The 16230-nt window shown below is 45.9% G+C and overlaps 1 pseudogene; it reads left to right on the top strand.

The window, feature by feature from the left end:
• The first annotated feature begins 10417 nt into the window (after positions 1–10417).
• The window catches only part of LOC132961590 (metabotropic glutamate receptor 7-like), a 30358-nt pseudogene continuing 24545 nt past the window's right edge, over positions 10418–16230 (top strand).

The raw sequence follows: 16230 nt of genomic DNA, 5'->3' as shown, positions 1-16230 counted from the left end.
AGAGAGAGAGGGAGAAAGAGAGAGAGAGACAGAGGGAGAAAGAGAGAGAGAGAGAGACAGAGGGAGAAAGAGAGAGAGACACAGAGAGAGAGAGACAGAGAGACAGAGAGAGAGAGGGAGAAAGAGAGAGAGACAGAGAGGGAGACAGAGAGAGAGAGAGAGACAGAGAGAAAGAGAGACAGAGAGAGAGATGGAGAGAGAGGGAGAAAGGGAGACAGAGAGAGAGGGAGAGAGAAACAGAGAGAGAGAGGGAGAAAGAGAGAGAGAGACAGAGGGAGAAAGAGAGAGAGAGAGAGAGACACAGAGAGACAGAGAGAGAGGGAGAAAGAGAGAGAGAGGGAGAAGGAGAGAGAGACAGAGAGAGAGAGGGAGACAGAGAGGGAGACAGAGAGAGAGAGAGACAGAGAGAGACAGAGAGAGAGAGAGAGAGACAGAGAGAGAGATGGAGAGAGAGGGAGAAAGGGAGACAGAGAGAGAGGGAGAGAGAAACAGAGAGAGAGACAGGGACAGGGAGAGAGAGAGATCTCTCTCCCTCTCTCTCTGTCTCAGAGAGAGAGACAGAGAGAGAGAGAGAGACAGAGAGAGAGAGAGAGAGAGAGAGAGACAAAGAGGGAGAAAGAGAGAGGGAGAGAGAGAGAGAGACAGAGAGACAGAGAGAGGGAGAAAGAGAGGGAGAAAGAGAGAGACAGAGAGAGAGGGAGAAAGAGAGAGAGACAGAGAGAGAGAGATAAAGAGAGGGAGAAAGAGAGAGAGAGAGACACAGAGAGAGAGGGAGAAAGAGAGAGAGAGAGAGACGGAGAGAGAGAGGGAGAAAGAGAGAGAGACAGAGAGAGAGAGGGAGAAAGAGAGAGAGAGAAAGAGAGAGACAGAGAGGGAGAAAGAGAGAGAGACAGAGAGATTTTATTTTTTTTGATTTTTAAACAGACCTTTATTTATCAGTCTTCTTACTGTTCAACAATAATATACATTCCTAATATTCACAGATGACATTCACAAAATAAACAGATTTTACATCAGCACATGTCCATGAACTAACTGATCATGCTCTACAGAGCACAGCACACTGTCATGAGTCCACACTGACTGGAAAGTCTCCAGGTCCTGATTTGCTCTGTAGAAGTTGAAGTCCAAAAACAACCTGGATTTTAACATTTTTACAAACAACAGCTTCACATCAACAACATCGTCTGGCTCCTCCACCTTCCTCCTCCTACTCACGTACACGGCCATCTTAGCCTGACCAAGGACGAAGTTTATCAGCTGACATTTGTGTTTGTGTTGTCGAGTGTATTTAAAACCACAAATAAAAACCTGCTTAGTAAAAAACTCTTTAAAACCACTAAAAACCTTCTCCAGAAGATCAAACAGAGGTTTCAGCCGACTGCACTCTAAAAAACAGTGAAACACCGTCTCCCTGTGCACACAGAAAGGACACTGATCAACAACATTCACATTAAGAACAGAGATAAAAGAGTTCACAGCAATGATTCCATGCAGGATTCTACACTGGAGGTCTGCATGTCTCTCACACAAGGGGGGTTTGTATAAAGACTCCCAGGAGGGTCTAAACTCAGGAGCCAGCCCCAAATAAGTCCTCCAGGGGGTGTCACTGCGTGCGTTCAGTGTCTTTTTATTCAAAGTCTTAACAATCAGTTTGTAAAAAGTCTTTCCTGCAGCGTCAGCCAGTAGAGGACCAGAACAGTCCTTCAGGTCTGCAGACAGAGTGAACTCAGGAAACGGGTCGGTTTGGTCAGGCAGCAGAGAACCGTCCCCATAGTCCGACATCAGAGACATCTCTGGTCCTGTCAGCTGATGTCTCCAGTGATTCAGCAACCGATCAACGACTCTGGTCGACCTCACCCCCAGACGAGCAGCCAGACCAGCAGGACAGTCCAGCTGAGGTCCGGTCAGCTCCACCACCTGCTCCAGAGTGGAAATCCTGGCACTGCAGAACTTTCCGGACAGGCTCGGTCCAGCCCAGTCAGGAAGATGAAAACGTCCTCCAAACAGTACAGGCTCTTTAAGCAGCCAGTACAAAGAGTGGGAGTGTCCCTGTCTCTGCCTGTTCACCAGACTCCACACGTTAAAAACACTTCGATAAAATCCAGTGACAGAGGAAATGTTCACTTGCTGTAAATCCATTAAAAACAGAGACGAGCTCAGCCCCAGTTCTCCAAACCGCTGTAGAAGACAGCAGGCCAGCGGTCTCCAGACCAGGTCTGCAGGCCCAGTGAGTAGTCTCTGGAGGAACTGTAGGCGGAGAGTAGCCCCCCTGCTGGCCAGGTGGACTAATCCATGTCCTCCTTCCTCTTTAGGGAGGAAGAGTACACTCTGAGGAATCCAGTGTAACCTGTCCCAAAAAAAATCAACTAACACTCTTTGAATGTTACACAGGAGAGAGGACGGAGGGTCGATACAGGTCAGTCTGTGCCACAGGGCAGAGGAAACAAGATTATTGGCCACAAGTACACAACTTTAAAAGACATCTTTGGCAACAGCCACCTCCATTTATCAAGACGTCCTTTTACTTTTTCTAAAACACCCTCCCAGTTTTTACTAACAAATGTTTCATTCCCCAAAAACACTCCCAAATATTTAAAACCTCCTGACTTCCAAAAGAGGCCTCCAGGCAGACTGAGCCGACCCCTCAGCTTCTCTCCCACCATCAGTGCTTCACTTTTCAGCCAGTTCACTTTGGCAGAAGATATCGACCCAAACAAATTCACAGTCTCTTTTAAAACATCGATATCTCTCTGCTGATTAACAAAAACAATGACGTCATCAGCATACGCTGACAATTTAAAACTGACATCAGAGGCAGGAAAACGAACACCAGAGAGACCTGACCTCAGTCTGTGAAGCAGGGGTTCAATGGCTAAGGAATATAACATCCCAGATAAAGAGCAGCCCTGCCTCACCCCCCTCTGTACACTAAAAGGAGCACTCAGGCCTCCATTGATCTTTAGCACACTCGCAATGTCACGGTACAAAACCTGGATCTTAGCTAAGAAACATGGGTTGAACCCAAAGGCGGTTAGAGTCCGCCATAGCTGCTGGTGTTCAACCCGATCAAAAGCCTTTTCCTGGTCTAGTGAAATCAGACCAGTGTCTACAGCCAATGAACCAGAGACTTCCAAAACATGCCGAATGACACACACTGCTGAAACACACACACACCCTGCTGAAACACACGCTGCTGAAACACACACACACACACACACTGCTGAAACACACGCTGCTGAAACACACACACACACTGCTGAAACACACACAAACACTGCTGAAACACACACACACTGCTGAAACACACACTGCTGAAACACACACACGCTGCTGAAACAGACACAAACACTGCTGAAACACACACACTGCTGAAACAGACACAAACACTGCTGAAACACACACACTGCTGAAACACACACACACTGCTGAAACACACACTGCTGAAACAGACACAAACACTGCTGAAACACACACACTGCTGAAACACACACACACACACACTGCTGAAACAGACACAAACACTGCTGAAACACACACACTGCTGAAACACACACAAACACTGCTGAAACACACACACACTGCTGAAACACACACACACGCTGCTGAAACAGACACAAACACTGCTGAAACACACACACTGCTGAAACAGACACAAACACTGCTGAAACACACACACTGCTGAAACGCACACACACTGCTGAAACACACACACTGCTGAAACAGACACAAACACTGCTGAAACACACACACTGCTGAAACACACACACACACACACTGCTGAAACACACGCTGCTGAAACACACACACACACTGCTGAAACACACACTGCTGAAACACACACACACACACTGCTGAAACACACGCTGCTGAAACACACACACACACTGCTGAAACACACACACACACACACTGCTGAAACACACACACTGCTGAAACACACACACTGCTGAAACACACACACACACACTGCTGAAACACACGCTGCTGAAACACACACACACTGCTGAAACACACACTGCTGAAACACACACTGCTGAAACACACACTGCTGAAACACACACACACACTGCTGAAACACACACACACACACACTGCTGAAACACACACACACACACTGCTGAAACACACAGGGCGGAGAGAGGGAGGAACACCCACACAAACTGTGTCTGATAAATCATTCAGAATAAAAAAGGATTTTCTTCCTCAGTGAAGCTCAACGCTGCCACCTGCTGTCCGGACAGAGAACTGCAGGACCTCAAACATGACAACACAAAGAAGAAGAGGGGGGTATATAAAGTTATTATGAAGTAACTGCAGCACTAATGAGGGACATTTTAAAAGTAAAACTGGGTTAATTAAGATTTTTTGTTATTAATTAAACTAATCAACCGTTTTTCTAAGTGCAGCCAGGAAACAGTAAAATGAATCTATGAGTTAATAGATAAATATTATGACTCCAGCGGCGTTGAAGCGCTTTGAGTGCGGGCGGGCAGGTCAGAGTACGAACAGGGAGGCAGTCGATTGGTTCTTCCCAACTGGACCTCAGGGCTGTGATTGGTCAGAGTTTTTACAGGATTACAGCAGCGAGTGATGAGGCTCTTCTTCTGTCCTAACTTCATTTAATGATTTCTGTGGTTGAGATAAACAAACATCCTTCATTAGTTATTTAAACGGCCTCTCTGCTTTCAGCCTGAGGTCGCTCGTGAAGCTGATTAACTTTCATATGATGATTACCAGATCATCCCACATTTCATAATACACATAATTTAAAACAGATGAAAATGTTACAGGATGCTGCATGAATCAGATCTGACTCAGAGGAAACTTCTGATTATTTATTTAAACTGTTTGAGTCTCTTTAACACACAGAGATCAAACTGACCCATTAAACATCCAGAACTGACCTGAGACCAGACCTGACCTGAGACCAGAACTGACCTGAGACCAGACCTGACCTGAGACCAAACCTGACCTGAGACCAGAACTGACCTGAGACCAGACCTGACCTGAGTCCAGACCTGACCTGAGACCAGAACTGACCTGAGACCAGACCTGACCTGAGACCAGAACTGACCTGAGACCAGACCTGACTTGAGTCCAGACCTGACCTGAGTCCAGACCTGACTTGAGACCAGACCTGACCTGAGACCAGACCTGACTTGAGTCCAGACCTGACTTGAGTCCAGACCTGACCTGAGACCAGTTATCTTTCTGGTCATGTCTTCTGTTTAACTTGAATATGATCCTCTACTCTGTACTGTTAGACTCTGTGGCTCACTCACAGCTGGTGTGTGATGCAGGTAACAGTCCAGCAGGGGACGGCAGAGCTCCACTGCAGCAGACTAAAGAGAACCATGAATCCAGACCTCAGCCACACAGCTCTAATACACTGACAGCTGCACGTTGTTTTTATTTATAGGTTTAATAAACATGAGAAATTATATTTATGATTTTATAAATTCTACAACTTTTAAAAATGATTTTAATCCTGGTCAACAAACTAAAAGAAAATCTGTTTTCTTTAAAAAGAGACAGGAATGTACGTGAATAACTGTGTATGTGACTTCCTGTGTTTCTGCAGCCAGTGTCTAGTGGACACTTGAGGAACTGCAGGATTTTACACTTCAGCATCGGCTTCATATTTTAACACCAGAGTTTGTGAATGTGTGTGAATGGATGAGTTAATACTGATGGACTCTTTACTCAGCAGCCTCTACCATCAGAGTGTGAATGTGTGTGAATGGATGAGTTAATACTGATGGACTCTTTACTCAGCAGCCTCTACCATCAGAGTGTGAATGTGTGTGAATGGATGAGTTAATACTGATGGACTCTTTACTCAGCAGCCTCTACCATCAGAGTGTGAATGTGTGTGAATGGATGAGTTAATACTGATGGACTCTTTACTCAGCAGCCTCTACCATCAGCGTGTGAATGTGTGTGAATGGATGAGTTAATACTGATGGACTCTTTACTCAGCAGCCTCTACCATCAGCGTGTGAATGTGTATGAATGGATGAGTTAATACTGATGGACTCTTTACTCAGCAGCCTCTACCATCAGCGTGTGAATGTGTATGAATGGATGAGTTAATACTGATGGACTCTTTACTCAGCAGCCTCTACCATCAGTGTGTGAATGTGTATGAATGGATGAGTTATCACAATCGGTGGTATCGTATCATTTTTAACTTTTTTTCTAGGCTCGGTATGGGGTGCAGCTCTACATGACGTCTTCTCCAAAGTGTTTTATTGGAGCCGACCATCAACGTCTACAAATAGACAGTTTACACTCAGATTACATTTAACAAGTTTTAGTCTGAGCTCTTAGAATAAAGGAACTACATGTACTGCGTAGTTATAGGTAAAAAATAATTATGAATATTAATAACTAAGAACTCCTGAGAAGGAGACAGACGACAAGACGTGACCACGATGAGAAGGAGACAGACGAGAAGACGTGACCACGATGAGAAGGAGACAGATGATAAGACGTGACCACGATGAGAAGGAGACAGACGATAAGACGTGACCACGATGAGAAGGAGACAGACGACAAGACGTGACCACGATGAGAAGGAGACAGACGAAAAGACGTGACCACGATGAGAAGGAGACAGACGATAAGACGTGACCACGATGAGAAGGAGACAGATGAAAAGACGTGACCACGATGAGAAGGAGACAGACGATAAGACGTGACCACGATGAGAAGGAGACAGACGACAAGACGTGACCACGATGAGAAGGAGACAGACGACAAGACGTGACCACGATGAGAAGGAGACAGACGATAAGACGTGACCACGATGAGGTCGATGAGAATGTCATGAGAAGGGAGAATCACTCCCATGATTCATCTCTTGGTGTTGTTTTGATGGAGCGCCCCCTGGTGGAGGAGTTTACGTACTGTGATTTATTATTAACCACTTTTTCTCTGTCTGATTTTAATTCAACTGAAACTAATGTGAGGAGCAAAACAAAACAACGTCCCGTCATCCTACGACTTTAAATGTAACATGTGATGGATGGATTGAGCGTCCCGTCCGTCATCACGTGATGGATGGATTGAGCGACCCGTCCGTCATCACGTGATGGATGGATTGAGCGTCCCGTCCGTCATCACGTGATTGATGGATTGAGCGTCCCGTCCGTCATCACTTGATGGATGGATTGAGCGTCCCGTCCGTCATCACGTGATGGATGGATTGAGCGTCCCGTCCGTCATCACGTGATGGATGGATTGAGCGTCCCGTCCGTCATCACGTGATGGATGGATTGAGCGTCCCGTCCGTCATCACGTGATGGATGGATTGAGCGTCCTGTCCGTCATCACGTGATGGATGGATTGAGCGTCCTGTCCGTCATCATGCTGATCATCACAGACACGTGTCAGTGGTCACATTCAGAGAAAGAAGAAACGAAGGAGAGAATAATCCTGATGAAAGCATTTAACCGTCTCTCGTACGATCCAGCTGGAACGCTTTGATGCGGATCATCGCCCTGTTGGTCTCTGGGATTAACGGCGAGCTCTCTGATAATAAAACAGGATGTCGGGGGGGTCGGTTTGTACGCGCTGACAGCAGCGGAGGTGGAGAGAGATGTCTGGATTTGTCATGGACTCGAATGAATGAAAACCTTTAATAAAAGACGCTGGCGAGATTAAAGTGACACGTTTTCCCTCGCTGAAATTAACGCCTCATTCGAAGTGATGAAGTTAAACGAGATTTACGTTTTAATTTTTCTACAACATAAAAGAAAGAATGTTCAACATGTTAAACATAAATATATATTTATATTTATATATCATATATACATAAATAAATCATAAAGTCTGTCCTGTGTAAATGTGTCTCTGAGTCATGACTGTCTACAATGAGGGAGAAGCTCGAGTCCTGCTGGCTGTGTTGTTGTCAGCACCGTGTTTACATGGACGGGACGGCCGGCTCCTCCCCTTGTGTATAAAAGCTGTTTTAGTCAAGAACTAGAGAGAAGAAGAACATACTCACTGATTATTTGGATGTTAGTAAGAGTTTTTAGATCACGCTCATTCTGTGCCAATTTACATGAAATGTGAAGCTACGAGCTAACTAAAGAGCGCTAACATTAGCATGCTAATACAACAATGTGAAGCTATGAGCTAACTAAAGAGCGCTAACATTAGCATGCTAACACAACAATGTGAAGCTACATGCTAACTAAAGAGCGCTAACATTAGCATGCTAACACAACAATGTGAAGCTACGAGCTAACTAAAGAGCGCTAACATTAGCATGCTAACACAACAATGTGAAGCTACGTGCTAACTAAAGAGCGCTAACATTAGCATGCTAACACAACAATGTGAAGAGACGAGGAGAAGAGGAGACGAGGAGAAGAGGAGAAGAGGAGACGGGGAGAAGAGGAGACGAGGAGAGGAGGAGAGGAGGAGAAGAGGAGACGGGGAGAAGAGGAGACGGGGAGAAGAGGAGAAGAGGAGACGAGGAGAAGAGGAGAAGAGGAGACGAGGAGACGAGGAGAAGAGAAGAGGAGACGAGGAGAAGAGGAGACGAGGAGAAGAGGAGAAGAGGAGAAGAGGAGACGAGGAGAAGAGGAGACGAGGAGAAGAGGAGAAGAGGAGAGGAGGAGAAGAGGAGACGAGGAGACGAGGAGAAGAGGAGAAAGGAATCCCAATGAGACCCAGAGAAGTGAACAGTGACCTCTGAGAGGCGACACGTCTGACAGAGAAAGAGATGGAGGCAGGTATCTGAGGTAACAAGGAGGCGTTGTTTCAGCGACCTGGAGGATCAAAGATGATTCCACGTGGCGTGCTGGAACTGAACTGAAAATAAGAGCGGATGTTTCTCTAATGGCCTTTCCTCTGAGCTTCAGGTCAAACCGACAGACACAAACACAAAGGTCGCTTGTTTCCTCGCTCTGATACGACCAGCTGGAAGGATTCTAAATTAACTCGCTCGTCCTCTCTCTCGTCCTCTCTCACGTCCACTCTCTCGTCCACTCGCTCGTCCTCTCTCACGTCCACTCGCTCGTCCTCTCTCTCGTCCTCTCTCACGTCCACTCTCTCGTCCACTCGCTCGTCCTCTCTCACGTCCACTCGCTCGTCCTCTCTCACGTCCACTCGCACGTCCTCTCGCTCGTCCACTCTCTCGTCCTCTCTCACGTCCTCTCTCTCGTCCTCTCTCTCGTCCTCTCTCTTGTCCTCTCACGTCCTCTCTCTCGTCCTCTCTCACGTCCTCTCTCTCGTCCTCTCTCTCGTCCTCTCTCTCGCCCTCTCGCTCGTCCTCTCTCACGTCCTCTCTCTCGTCCTCTCACGTGCTCTCGCTCGTCCACTCGCTCGTCCTCTCTCACGTCCTCTCTCTCGTCCTCTCACGTTCTCTCGCTCGTCCACTCGCTCGTCCTCTCTCTCGTCCTCTCTCGTCCACTCGCTCGTCCACTCGCTCGTCCTCTCTCACGCCGTCTCTCGGAGGTTTATCCCTGACAGCTGATGTTTCCTTGTCTGGCACTGACCTGATAAAGGATCTCTTCTATGTTGCTATAAATACTTTAATAATCAGACATTTGTATTTCATAGAATATAAAATGATTTGAACCGTTCTGCATGAACAGACTGCGTGTTGTAACGGAGGACCCCCCGCGGCGTGCACAGATGGCGTGTGAAAAGGGACAATTCAACAGTTATCTGTTGATTCATAAGAAGGCAGAAATCTTTCCATCATGAAGCTCGCTGCACGAGAACAACCTCCAAGCCCGCTAAATATTTAAAACTAAATAAAAGAGATCAAACCTGAGCAGCTCTAACAGGTGCTGATTACACTGACGAGGTGGAACGTGGCGTCCTAATGTGAAAGTGGCGTCCTAATGTGAACCGATCTGTGAGGAGCTCAGCGGGTTTAACTCAAAGGTCAATACATTGGTAGTCATCAGACACCAGCTCACTGCGCACTCACACGCGTACACACACACACGTGTACACACTGGTCTGTCATCCAGTTTGTCTGACCCCGCCCCCTCCCCTTCATAAAAGGAAATCCTTGGAGCTGTGCGGCGTGGAGCTCCGTCTCTGGTTGTCCTGGCAAACATAAGCCAAGAGGAAGACGCCGCCACGCTCGCTGTGAATATAAATGAGGGAACCTGCAGAGAGAGAGTGTGTGTGTGTGTGTGTGTGTGTGTGTGTGTGTGTGTGTGTGTGTGTGTGTGTGAAGGTGTGTGTGTGTGTGTGTGTGTGTGTGTGTGTGTGTGTGTGTGTGTGTGTGTGTGTGTGAAGGTGTTACTCGTCAGTGGAAACATTGGGAGAAAAGAGCGATCAGCCAGCGGCACCAAGCTGACATCTTTTCAAACAGTCCAATGATTTAAAAACAACGGGCAGCTGAACACGACCAGCTCAGAGTTTTTCTTCTTCTTCTCTATCATACACGATGCTTCACCTGAACATCAAAGATGAAGAACTGGACTTTAGTTTGTATCCTGATGCAGTAAACATTAAATCAGTAAACTCAGTCAAAGACAGAAGTCGCTCCACCTCTCAAATCCTCACAAACTGACCCAGTTATTACTACTCACTCTACAATTCTTCCAGGAACCGTTATATCCACATCCATGATTGAAATGTTGACCTTTGACCTGTGTAAGCTCACCACCGCTGTCAGGAGGTTTAAAACCCGCCTCAGCTCCAGCTCTCAGCCTGTCGTTAGGTTGACTGAAAGTTAGACTGAGACAGCATTTCCAGCATGGAGACCGCCATCGATGGGACTCCAGCGCCCCCTGCAGGAACAGACGGGGGATGTCACTCAGACTTCATCCTTTAATATTTCTGTGGTTGTATCCTGTAACATGATGATAATAAAGGCTTTCAATTAGACACAGTATGAAACAACCTGGACTGATGTAACCTTTGTGATATCTTTAATCCTGTTGGATGGTAACTGACCCTCAGACTCAATCAATCCTTCTGATCAGAGAGTATGGACACGTTATAAGTCGTTTGTTGTGGATCAGCAGAAACTTTCTGTGTGACCAGCTGAGTGTGGCTGATAAAAGGAGGTTGTCTTTAAAAGCTGCACAGGTTTGTGTACTTGTAGGGAGCCGAGTGGTGAAAGTCTCCTCTCACCGGGAGTTTCTGTTAATGCATCAAATGTCAGAGAGAAGAAGAAGAACTTTCTTCTTCTGTGATTGCAGCAACATTTCTGCTGCTTCAACCTTTCGCACCAACTCTTTGAAGAATCGTTTACAGATGTTTCTAAAAGGTTCCAGTCAGGGAGGATCAGATCGATAAAGAACTCGTTTTACCTTCCTCTACAGGAAACACTGTGTGATGCAGTGATTTCTGTTTGTGTGTCCTCAGGTGGGATCTGTATCGCTCAGTCTCTGAAGATCCCTCACGACCACAAACCGTCCGACTTTGATAAAATCATCCACCTGCTGCTCGACACGCCCGTGCCGTCATCCTGTTCGCCTCAGACGAGGACATCAGGTAAAACGCACACTCCTACATACACACACACTTCATCTCAATAAACACTTATAAGATTATAAACATTGAGTGTTTTTAGAGGCCGCCACATCTAAAGTCTTCACTCAGTGATTCTGTGATTTCTGACTCCAGGGGGATCCTGAATGCCAGCAAACGAGCGGACCAGGTGGGTCACTTCATGTGGATCGGCTCTGACAGCTGGGGGGCCAAGAACAGTCCCATCCACCAGCTGGAGGACGCCGCTGTGGGCGCCATCACCATCCTGCCGAAGAGAGCCACCATCAACGGTACGTCTTTAACATTCTGCTTGGCTGTGTGATTTCTCCTCCTGCTGAAAAATTCAATCATCAGAGGGAACATTCTCACTCGCTCTCTTTTCTTGGTTTCCTGAGATACAAAAGCTCGCAGGATGATTTATCATCATCATCATCATCATCATCATCAGCTTCTTCTGCTCTGCTGTGTGTGCAGGGTTTCATTAGATCTGTATGAACGAGGATAAAGAACACATGTTCTCTGTCCTGAGACGTTTAGAGAGCATCGTCTGCTGGAGGAAAATGTGTTTGAAGGCTTTGACAAACAGGAAGTGTGATTTGGGAAGGCCGTAGTCAAGAGAGTGACTTTAAGAGTGGGAGGCAGAAAACTGAAGCTCCTGTCTATTTCTGTACGACTGTGAATGCCTGAGTGTTTGTGTGGAGCTGCACGGTGTCTCACACTGCATGAAGAGCTGCTTTGTAAGCTGCAGGATTTTGATCAGGTGTTGAGCATGATGTTGATTTAAATGGAGAAATATTAATATACAAGGTCATGTACTGTACAATCATCAATCATTATTATAACGCCAATTCAAAACAAATCTGATCATCTTCATCCTGCTCCTCTTCTTCAGTCTTGATCTTCATCCAGCTCCTGTCTTTGTCAGATTGTCAGTAAATAGTTGTGTCTTTTATTCTTGTGCATGAAGATTTTTTAAGATTAAAATCGTCTGTGGCGTCCTCCGCAGCGCACCTCGCTGTCGTATTTGTGTATCCAGACAAACAGAACAAAGGATTCATTTTCCATTGAAGTCAGAAATCTTCATGTGAACAGAGCGGGCACAACAAAGGCACGTTTATCTCCCTGTCAGCGTCTTTGTTGGAGACGACAAGCCACGCTCTTCCTCTAAACGCCGTCATTAGCACGAATACAGCCGTCTGTAGCGTGGTGTTGTTCTCAGCAGACAGCTGGAAACAGACGTCATGTTTCCTCTCATCAGTTGTTAGTGAACGTTTATGATCTCAGGAGTGTTTACACCCCGGGCTCTGTGTTCACCTGTTAGAGGCTAAATGTTCAAGTTGATTTCTTCAGCCTGCAGATACGACACACACCGAACTGTCTGCATTATTAAATAGTTCCAGTCAAACTTGTTTTGTCCCTCACAGGCTCAGGTTGTTATTCTCCATTAGGCCCCTCCCCCAAAGCCTGAGATATTTCTATAACCACACCTCCTTCACACTAATGAAGGTTTAAATGAACAACATCTGACTCCTTCAACACATGATGTAATAAATGAATCTCTCTCAATGTAGCCATTGAGCCACGGCCTGTAGTCGCCATGGTAACAGTTAAATACACATACTCCACATGCTAACAGTTAGCTAACAACGGGCTGTAGATGCTAGCAGAGTCAGACTTGATCTAAATCCTGTAATATTCCTGAACCTCGAGCTTACAGCGCTATGTGTTTTTTACAGTGATGCAGTTACACTCAGAGACCTTCAGTGCTAAAGCGCAGCGACATCTTTATACAGATATAGATATGTGTTATGATCTGGATTAAACAGAACCCTGACGTCTTTTCCTCTTTGAGTTGAAACGTCTGACGGTAAGAAAAGAAAACGATACTCTGATAATCACTTTGAACAAAAACTCAACCTGCAGGAGTCGGCCTTGAGTCTCCTCTCATCAATCAAAAGGAGCAGGATTTACTCTGAAAGACTTGTTAGGATTCCCCCTGAGTGCGGTCTGACAGGCAGAGACCTGCATGTGTCCCTGTTTGTCTGTGTGTAGTAAACATGTCGTATGGAGACGCAGCGAGAGGAGCACGAACTCCTCGTTTACTCACACATCAGCTTCCTGTGCAAACACAGCGTCTCGTTTCCTCGCCGACTGTACGCCATGTGGTTATTAATAAATCAGTTCAGATCTTCCTGAGGTTGTGGACACAAACTGAAAAGGTCACTCTCCATTCCTCTGAAGGAACATGGAGAGTAAATGTAAACAAGCTTAATGAAGGCGTGCTGCAGAAACAGCGCTAGAGAGAGAGAAAAGGAGACACTGAGTTCACATGATCCATAACAATCAGATATTAACCCTCTGATACCTGCACGACGTCATCAGATAGAAAGAGTTTGTTCTGTCAGATATTCTTCATGAGAGTCTGGGCAGGTTCAGACAACGTGAGAAAGATGATCACAAGACAGAGATCTGAACAAATCCTGAACCAGAATCAGGATCCATGTGGACCTGATTAGATGGATCAATGAGTGAAAATAATAATATTTTTTCTTACATAATATTTCTACAGATAAGGAAACATTCAGAAGCAGTGAAATCAAACCCAGTTTATTCAAACTGATCTGCAGGTAATCGAACAGAGCGGCTAACGTTAGCATTGCTAGCTCCTTCTTGCAGGTTAATTCTGAGTGTGTATCTCCATGTTATAGATCTAACTACTGAACTGTACTTTGTCCTTCAACAACCCGGTTTAAACCGTGTTGGATTACTTTAGAACAAACCGGTCCAGAATCTGACTTTCCTTATAGCTAGCAGTTTCAACAGGATCCTCGTCTGCAGGGTTACGTCTCCACCGTTTTGTTTTTTTCTCCGACAGCGTGCTCCCTAACAAGTCCGTTTCTGAAGGAGTCTTATATAACATGCAAAAGTTCTCAAAACTACAAAATAAATGTTTCTGTGTGTTATTATTCTTTAAACGAATATAAAATAATTCGGTTCTGCTACTTAAGAGCTTCTTATTAATGCAATACAGTTGCATACAGGTTCATACAGGAGGAGATCAATCCTCGCTTAGCATTATGCTAACAAATAACATAGGAAATCCCATAGAGAAACTACGAAGCTAGCGGAGTTAGCATTACACATTTTACAAGAATATAACTACAAAATATGAAAACGAACAGTCTTCATGAACCCACGGTTACTTTAAGAGATATGCAGGAGCTTTACAAAACTAGCAAAACAACATGGGAGCTAGGGACAACCCATGACAGACATACAGTGGTGCCCATATATGAACGTGGCGATGAGCTAAGCTAGCGCTCATGAGCATCATAGCTAAAGTACCTTAAAACCTTCAAAACACATTTAAAACACATCCTGACACACACTAAAGGATGGCGTTAGCTTCCACATGTTATAGAAGAATATATAGACCACATGTATGTGATTTGTGACATTTACTCACCTGTAAATAAATCATAGCAACAGGTAGTGTGTTTCCTTTCCTCGCTTCTGTCAGTCTAAAGACAAGGTCTGACGAGCACACTAAGCTGTCTCACCTGGAGGTTACGCCTCCTTGTGGCACAAATTGGAACCACACTCTAAATGAGATTTTACACAAAGTAACAGAACTAATGCTCCCAATTAGACATTTACATATTGAAAAATACACAATACACAAAAATAAATCACATAATGTGATCACACATGTCTGTGTGTCACACGTGCTTGCAGCGAGCTCCGTCAGAAATCGACTGGGCGCTGCTGGCACGCTCTGGATGGTCTTTAGTATTTCCTGCTTGTTAAAGGAGACACTGCTCCCTCAGCGAGGAGGCGAGTAGATTTGTTCTGACTCCTCTTCCTCTCAGGAAGGCGTCATGTGACCCCGAGAGACTTTTTCATTTTCGAGCTTCGCTTCACAAATCGTGTGAAAGTCAAAACAAACTTCTCCTCGCCGCTTCAGAGAGCGAAACCCCGAGGACTGACTGCAGGCGGCAAGCGAATGAAGAGAGGAGCGAATGAAGAGAGGAGCGAGGAGCGAATGAAGAGAGGAGCGAGGAGCGAATGAAGAGAGGAGCGAGGAGTGAATGAAGAGAGGAGTGAATGAAGAGAGGAGCGAATGAAGAGAGGAGCGAATGAAGAGAGGAGCGAATGAAGAGAGGAGCGAATGAAGAGAGGAGCGAGGAGCATTTACTGAGGAGAGAGGCTGACTACACGCTGACAATGCCTCCATCTCCTCCTCTTCCTCTTCCTCCTCTTCCTCCTCTTCTTCCTCTTCCTCCTCCTCCTCTTCCTCCTCTTCTTCCTCTTCTTCCTCTTCCTCTTCCTCCTCTTCCTCCTCTTCCTCTTCCTCTTCCTCCTCCTCTTCCTCCTCCTCTTCCTCTTCCTCCTCCTCTTCCTCCTCCTCTTCCCCTTCCTCCTCTTCCTCCTCTTCTTCCTCTTCCTCCTCTTCCTCTTCCTCCTCTTCCACCTCTTCCTCCTCTTCTTCCTCTTCCTCCTCCTCCTCTTCCTCCTCTTCTTCCTCTTCCTCCTCCTCCTCCTACACGCTCCTGTTGATGGTTTGATGATTTATTTCATTGTGTTCAGTAGTTTTTCATAAATCCAGAAAGCTGCAGGTGAAGCTTGTAACTCTGGTCCAATAAATCTTTAATCACCTGTCTCTGCGCTCGTCTGAACTCTCTCTCTTTTCAAACAGAGGATTAATCTCCACCGAGGGCGTTCGGCGACTTTCTCTCCACCGAGGGCGTTCGACGACTTTCT

The sequence above is a fragment of the Labrus mixtus genome, unplaced genomic scaffold (assembly GCF_963584025.1).
Source record: "Labrus mixtus unplaced genomic scaffold, fLabMix1.1 SCAFFOLD_150, whole genome shotgun sequence".
Lineage (NCBI taxonomy): Eukaryota > Metazoa > Chordata > Actinopteri > Labriformes > Labridae > Labrus > Labrus mixtus.
The sequence above is the reverse complement of the archived record's forward strand: the minus strand, read 5'-3'. Positions and strand labels throughout refer to the sequence as shown.